The following is a 7,224-nucleotide window of genomic DNA, read 5'->3' as shown; positions in this document are numbered from 1 at the left end:
CAATGTGAATGTACTTAATGCCACTGAACTGTACTCTTAACAATAGTTTAGATGGTAAATTCTATGTTATGTGTATTTTACTACAATTATGTGTTATGTATAAATGACTACGATTTAAAGACGGTGGCCGTGATATTCACATGGGGAGGGGAAAGGCAGGCCAGGGAGGCTGGCATGGTGGCACCAGGGCCAGTGCTGACTGTTCCCAAAGCCCCGGGGCAGCTAGCTCTGCACCAAGGCAAGGGCTCTGCACGGCCCACGGGGTATTTAGTCCACCAGGTGGGGACCCAGTGCTGTTGTACGACGTCAGCACAGCGATGGGCCCGGCCCGGGAGGTGCTGAGGGACGCTGTCTGGAAGAGCAATCGGTGTTGAGATGAGACTGGACACTAGGCATGGGCTCGTCCAGCCCTGCCTTCAGTCTTCTGCAGAAGTGGAATTGATATATTTACACACTTTATCAGGTTACTCGCCACCCCAGTCTGTGCGAAGACGTTGACTTCATTAAGCACTTTTTCCTGTACCCATTGAGACGATGGAAAGGCCTTTTGCGTCTCTGGTGACCCGGCCCACCTGCCCTCCAGGTGAAGCCAGGCTCCCGAATGGGCCGTGCTTGCACGTGATGCCTTCCCTCTGTAGAGGCGGCTGGATTTGGTTTGTTCATCTTTGTTCAGGATTTTTGCATCTGTGTCTCTGGATGAGACTGGCCTGTGCTTGTCCTTCCTTGTACTTGGGGGAGTCTTCTATTTCTCAGCTCCCCCTGCCCCGCTATGCTCTCACCACCTCAGCCGTCTAAGCTGGACGGGGCCCCAAGACCGAGGGCCAGGTCTTCATTGGGGGTGCAGCTTCCTGGGTCTGCGTAGACCTGAGCCCATCTGTACAGCCTGGGGGGGTTCTGGGGGGGGGTCCTGATGTGTGAGACTGGTGGCCGCTGGCAAAGTCATCAAGCGGGCGGAGACCCCCTTAGTCTGTGTGGCAGGTGGGGGCCTGACTTGGTGGATGGGGGGCTCCTGCAGCTGGGCCGCAGCCTGGTGCCCCGTGAAGCCCCCGTCTCTTCCTTCACAAGGCCCAGCTTCCTAATTCACTGCCACCGGTTCACTGAGCAGCCTGCACTCCTGGGGGGACAAAGCAGAAGGTTCTTTTCCTTCCATCCGTGCTGCCCCCAGCTCTGCTGGCCGGCTGTTCCATGATCTCTACCTCCGGCAGATCCCAGAGGGCTCAGCTAGGGAAAGTCGGGTTCCAGCCACTGCAAATCTCCTCCCCTTTTTCCCCTCCCGGGTTGGATGTGGTCTGTGGCCCGGGACATGGTGGGAGGGTGCGGCCGGCCTTCCACTGCTCCCCGCCCTCCTCTGCATCCAGCCTGCGGAGGTGGGGGGTTGCAGGGAGGAGGCCGGCGTCCAAGTCTGCTGTCCTCTCTCTGCTGGTCTCTGTAGCCTCCTGGGCTGCACTGAGCGGCTGTCAGTGTCCCCAGTGTGGCCTCCATCCCCACCATCACATTCACGGCACATGTGATTCTTCCAAAAGCGGTTAGGGAGAGGCCTCCTCTGCGGAGAGCCCTGACCTGGGGCACCTGGGCCCAGCTGGACTCTTTCCTATCTGCTCGGTTCCTGCCCCAGCGGGGCCCCCTGCTGCTGTAGTCCCCCCATTGCCAGGCGTCCCTCTAGGGTGGGAAACAGACAAGACAGCCCACGCCAGGCCCCTTTATAGTGGTGACCGTCGGGCACCAGCGGACAGTCCCTGCAGCCGCTCTCTGCCCTCCTCTCCCCTGCACACACAGGCGCGGGATACAGGGCCGCCGGGCCTCTGCAGGACGTGACATCCAAACTGAGAGTGAGGGGCCTGTGTCCTTGCACATCCACCTGATCTCCCGGAGATTTGGCTTCTGGGGGAGGGGAAGTTCGGCTTATGTCCTGTAAGAACAGTGCACAGCCCTGATGGTTGTTGAATGCCCCCCCAGCGCCCCAGGTCCTCCTGGTCGGCTACAGATTCAGATGGGTGGCTGGGGCGTGAGGGGTTCCTGGGGGGATGGCTGGAGCTGCAGGCTTCTGACTCTCTTTACAACGTGGGCTTTGGGACTTCCCTGGGGGTCCAGTGGTTAGGACTCAGAGCTCTCACTGCCGAGGGCCTGGGTGCGATCCCTGGTCGGGGAAGGAAGATCCCACAAGCCGTGTGGTGCAGCGCCCCCCAGAAAAGAAAATATGTAAGAAAACCATAACCTGAAACTCTCATAGAATGTGGGCTTCGGGGGGCTTCTTTGTCCTTAGCTTTGGGTCCTGGCCACTAGTTCCTGGAAAAGCAAAAGTCTCTCTCAACACCCTGGGCTACTGACAGGCTCAGATAAGGCGGTGACTCAGCCCCGACCCCACAGGGTGTCCTGATTAGATCTGAGGCTGCCTTCCCTCCTCTAGATCCCCAGATAGGGATAATCCCTCCATCACTCCCTCTTGCTCTGACATCTAAGGACACAAGGAGCAAGGATTCGGGTACAAGTAGTGACCCCAGAAAGCACAGTGAGGGTGGAGGCAAGAGAAGGAGGAAAGTCACCAGCAGGGGGCGTGTTCATTAGCGAGTCACCACCGGGGCAACTGGGGCCCAAGCCAGCTGGGGACCCTGAAGGGCCTGTGCAGTGCACCCCTCAGAACTGCCCTGGCGGGGGCCGAGGAAACCAGGCGTTTGCCCAGCCATCCTGCCCCTCGCTGGCCGAGGTTAACTCCGTGTCACTCGGGTGGCCCTGCACACGTGGGCCAGGTGCACCCCTGCGACCAGAAGCCATGTGTGCGCAGGGCTGACCACGGGGGCTGCGGTGGCCTCCCACATGGGCTGAAGGGCGGCGGGCAGGGCATGGACGTTGTCTGCCACTGGACCACTCTGCTACCCTCTGGAGACGTAATCAAAACACACATAAACAGACCTGGGGGGACATCACAGCTCACCGCAGTCCCGTCTTTGGGTAACTTCTCATGCCCCCGGCATAAGTGTGTGCGTGCTGGATGTTCACAGATCACCCAGCCTCATGCAACTGGCCCCCAGATCAAGAATCAGAAACTGAGCAGACCCCCGAAAGTCCCCTCTGTGCCCCCTCCCAGTCCCAACCACCCTGAGGGTACCCGCTCCCAACTTCTAGCCACACAGATTAGCTTTGCCTGTTGCAGAAGTTGGTAAAAACCGGCCGCCTCTGTGCGTGATCGTTCGCGCCTGACTTCTTGGGCTGAGTTAGTGAGCGATGTCCGTGTTGTCGTGCGTGCCCGGGAATTGTTCGTTTTCACTGCGATACCATCTGCAGCTGTGTGGACACACCCTGACTCGCTTGTCCATCCCCTCTGTGGTGGGCATTCGAGTGACTTCCAGTTTGGGGAACTACGGGCAGTGCTGCTGGGGATCTTCTTGTCGGGCTGCTGGAGGACGCCCGCTCACCTCCTCTGGAGGAGAGTTTCCGGGTTATCCAAGTTCAAGTGTTCAGCTTTAGCCAATTCTAGCAAACAGTTTTCTGAGATGATCGTACTGTGTGAAGCTCCCAGCAGCGGCGGACACGAATTCCAGCTGCTGTTCCTCCCTGCCCACACTGGAGACTTCCATCCTCTTCCTTCCACAGACCTAGTGGGCGTGGGGCTCGTTCGCACGCACCGTGCCCTTCTGCTCCCCCACGAGCCTCTAGCACACTTCACAGATGACAGGACAGAGGCCCAGAGAGGGAGTCCCTTGCCCCATGTCACACAGCGTGCGGGAGGCGGGATGGGACTTGAGCCAGGCTCTCCGCGGGAGGCCTTCTGCTGGCAGGCGGCGGGTGGAGGGGACGTGGGTGGATGCTCCGCAGATTTCCTGACACCAAGTGGTGAGTGGGACTGAGATGCGCTCCTCCCCTTGAAGCTGTGCAGCAGGCCGGGTGACGACAGCCGCCCCTGCCTGTCCTCTGATCTGCCGAGGGGAGGCTGTGCTGCACCCCGTCTTCTCAGGGCAGGGTCAGGGGAGGTTGGGTGGAGGACGCCCCCACCCTGGCTGCTGAGAGCACTGGAGGGCACCATGCTGTGACCCCGGGCAGGGAGCCTCTGGGCAGTGCAGCGACGCTCGGTCCAGCCTCTGCCCCTGCTGGCAGAGTCTGAGGGCCCGTGACCGTGACCTCCAAGCCTCTCAAGTTCCTCATCTGTTAAACGGGACTGGTGGCGACGCCTGCCTGGAGGGCTGGTGTGAGCCTTGCATGAGCCAAGGGAGGAACATGTCTCGGGCCCACGGGAGACTCAGATGGCAGGGCCTGGAGGCTGAGAGGGATGCTGGGATGCTGCCTGCCCGCCACCCCCTTCTCCCACATGTTGGCATGTGGCTTTGTTCAGCTGCAGCCAAGCTGTTGAAAGAGTCCAGAACACGGCCCCTTTGTTCGGTCCCACATCTGCCCACTCCCTTGGCCTGAAATGGTGGGTCAGACCTCAGGCTGGCCACCCAGGGCATGATCTCTGATGGGAAGAAGGCCAGGGCTCCCCTCTGTGAGACGGGGAAACAGAGAGGGCTTAGTCCGGCAGGACCAGAACCCAGCTCCCGGACTCCCAGTCCAGTGCTCTCCCCTCCCCCACCCTAACGTCGGCTCCTAGTGGTCCCTGGGTCCCTCCCAGGGTCTGTGTCGGGGCCGCCACTTTTCTTAAACAAGCCCATGCTGCCCCTGTCCATCCCCGTCTTCCACAGAGAGTTGTGTTGATCTGGCTCTGTGCAGCCACATTCCCACTTACGAGGAACGTAAGTGTGAGCGAAACAGTCATACTCTTGACCGTCAGGGAGTTTGCAGTCCAGTGGCAAAGACTGATGAGGCTGCTGACAATTATGGCACAGGAGCAGTGCCCGGAGACAGAGCACACAGGCACTGTGGCCCCACAGTCTGGGTTGGGGTGGGGAGAAGCCAGGAGGGCTCCCTGGAGGAAGTGATGTTTCAGCTGAGACCTGAAGGCTGAGAAAGAAGCAGGCAGGCAAGGATGTGGGGCCAGTGGGGAGAGGGAGGGTGTTTCTGGCAGGTGCCACAGCACGAGCAGGAGCTGGGAGGTTGTAGAGAGCAGGGTGTGGGCAAGCAAGTGGAAGAAGCCCCGTAGGCGTGGAGGGGAAGGGACACTGTGAGAGGAGAATCAGAAACACTCTGCTTCTATTGAGGGTAGACGCAGATCAGAGCCCAACCACTGTAGGGCCTTGCCGGCCTGGCCTCCGGGCGTGGGCTTTGCTCCATGGCCCCTGGGAAGCCACAGAAGGGCTTAAAGGCAGGGAGTCACATGGCCAGACTGTGCTTTAGAAATCAGTGATTGCCAAGAAGAAAACAATATCTTCGGGGGCAAAAGACATGAGCAGAAATTTCACTGAAGAGGAAATGCAGATGGCTGGCAAACACACATCAAGACGCTCATCCTCAGTAGTAACAAGGGACATGTAAATTAAAACCACACTGAGATACCATTTCACACCTACTACATGGGCTAACGTTAACAGGGTTGGCATGGAGGTACAGCATCAGCAGCAGCTGGCGGGAGTGCATGTTGGTACAAACACGCGGAAACAGCAGTTTGGCTTGAGCTGGTGAACTTGAAAATGTGCACACCCGTGACCCAGTGCTGCCTCTCCTGGACCCTGGCCCTAGAGGACTAGGACAAATGTCACGGGAAGACTGGTGCGAGAGCAGTCAGATTAGCATCACTTGTAATAGGGAAAATCAGACAGCAGCCTAAATATCGATAGACAGGAGATTCACCCAGTGTGTTAGGGGCAGTGGAATATTACACAGCACTGAAAGGAAATGCAGACCAGCTGCAGACTGACATGGGTGCGCTCATCAATGCAAATAGGAACATTTACAGGGTGTTTGTTTAGGTCAAGTTCAAATACAGCCCAAACGACATAACAGTTTAGGGATGTACCCAGAGGTAGTCACCCTTTTAAGGAAAACTGGGGAGATGCTGCAACTGGGGAGGGGCCTGGGAGAGGACTTCTGGATCTGGAAGGCCCTGTCTTTCACAATCACCCCTTCTGGCATTTTCACAAAATGGGAATCAGCCACTGGGCTCATGTCACATTCTCTCCTGCTGGCTTAACATTTTTGCAATGGGTGTAACCTGCTTGTTTTATCATTAGTCACCAGCCACAGGCGACAGCATTCCTATCAGGCCCACGTTGCTTCCACGGTGGTGCCGTGGCCTCTGGTACCCAGCCCAGCAGGAGTCAATGACTGTGTGCGATCCGGGAATCTCTGGGCTCTCATTGGCTGGACTGGCTCAGGGCTTCCTCGGCTGAGAGCCAATCACTGATGAGCTTGATGAAGTCCCCTTATGTCTGTTGGGGCTTTTACAGAGAACATGCTTTAAGAATGTGTGCTGTTATCTGACAGTATCTGAGTTGAAAGTAGAAAAAATCAACTTCAAATCCAAGAATGCAAATTTACCCGCCCTGTCGGGGCCATTCATGGATTCCTCTCCAGCATCTGGCAATGGACCCCAGTTTCCAATTAGAGGTTCACCACCCCCAGCCAGGCTTTTGGGAGAGCATATGACCTGGGCTGAGCCAATCAGCACAGCCCATTCCTCTGGCTGCAGTGATTGGTCCAGGCCTGAGCATCTGACTTAAACCCCTCCAACTGGAGAGAACCTTATGACCAGTGGAGTATTGCTTCATTTTGTCTGGACTTGAAGGGTTGTGAGCCAGAGCTGCTGGGAATTTTGGTCACCAGGAGAGGTGCTTTTGGTGGAAAATGGAGGAGGGGGGAGGAGAGCTCAGAGACAAGGGGGGAGAAACTTGTTCCTGGAGACATTTGAGTACCTGGATCCAGCTATGCTTGAAGTCCTCCCTTTTTTGGCTTACGCCTCTTTGAGTCAAGTGTTCTGTGCCTTGCAGCAGGAAGTCCAGACCGGCACCCCTCCCCAGCTCATCAGTGACACCTCCCGAGCCAGAAACCCAGGAGTCACCCCTGCCCCTCTCTCTCCCCGGCTCCCAGCACCACACCAGCCTGTGTGGTCTCTCTCCTCAGTATCTGTCCAGTCCTACCACGTCCTCATGTCACCACCCTCACCCGAACTCCATCATCTCCCACCTGGACTCTAGTACCAGCCTCCTCAGCACTTCCCACTAAAATCCTCCAGCAGCTCCCCACAGCTCTCAGGATAAACACCGAATGCTTCCGATAGCCCACCGGGCCTCGTCAAATCCTGTCCTTCCACAGCCCTTCCTTCAAAGGAGTCCTCAGCTTTGTGTGCTCAGCCGGCAG

The sequence above is a fragment of the Eubalaena glacialis genome, chromosome 7 (genome assembly GCF_028564815.1).
Source record: "Eubalaena glacialis isolate mEubGla1 chromosome 7, mEubGla1.1.hap2.+ XY, whole genome shotgun sequence".
NCBI lineage: Eukaryota > Metazoa > Chordata > Mammalia > Artiodactyla > Balaenidae > Eubalaena > Eubalaena glacialis.
This window is presented reverse-complemented; position numbering follows the sequence as displayed.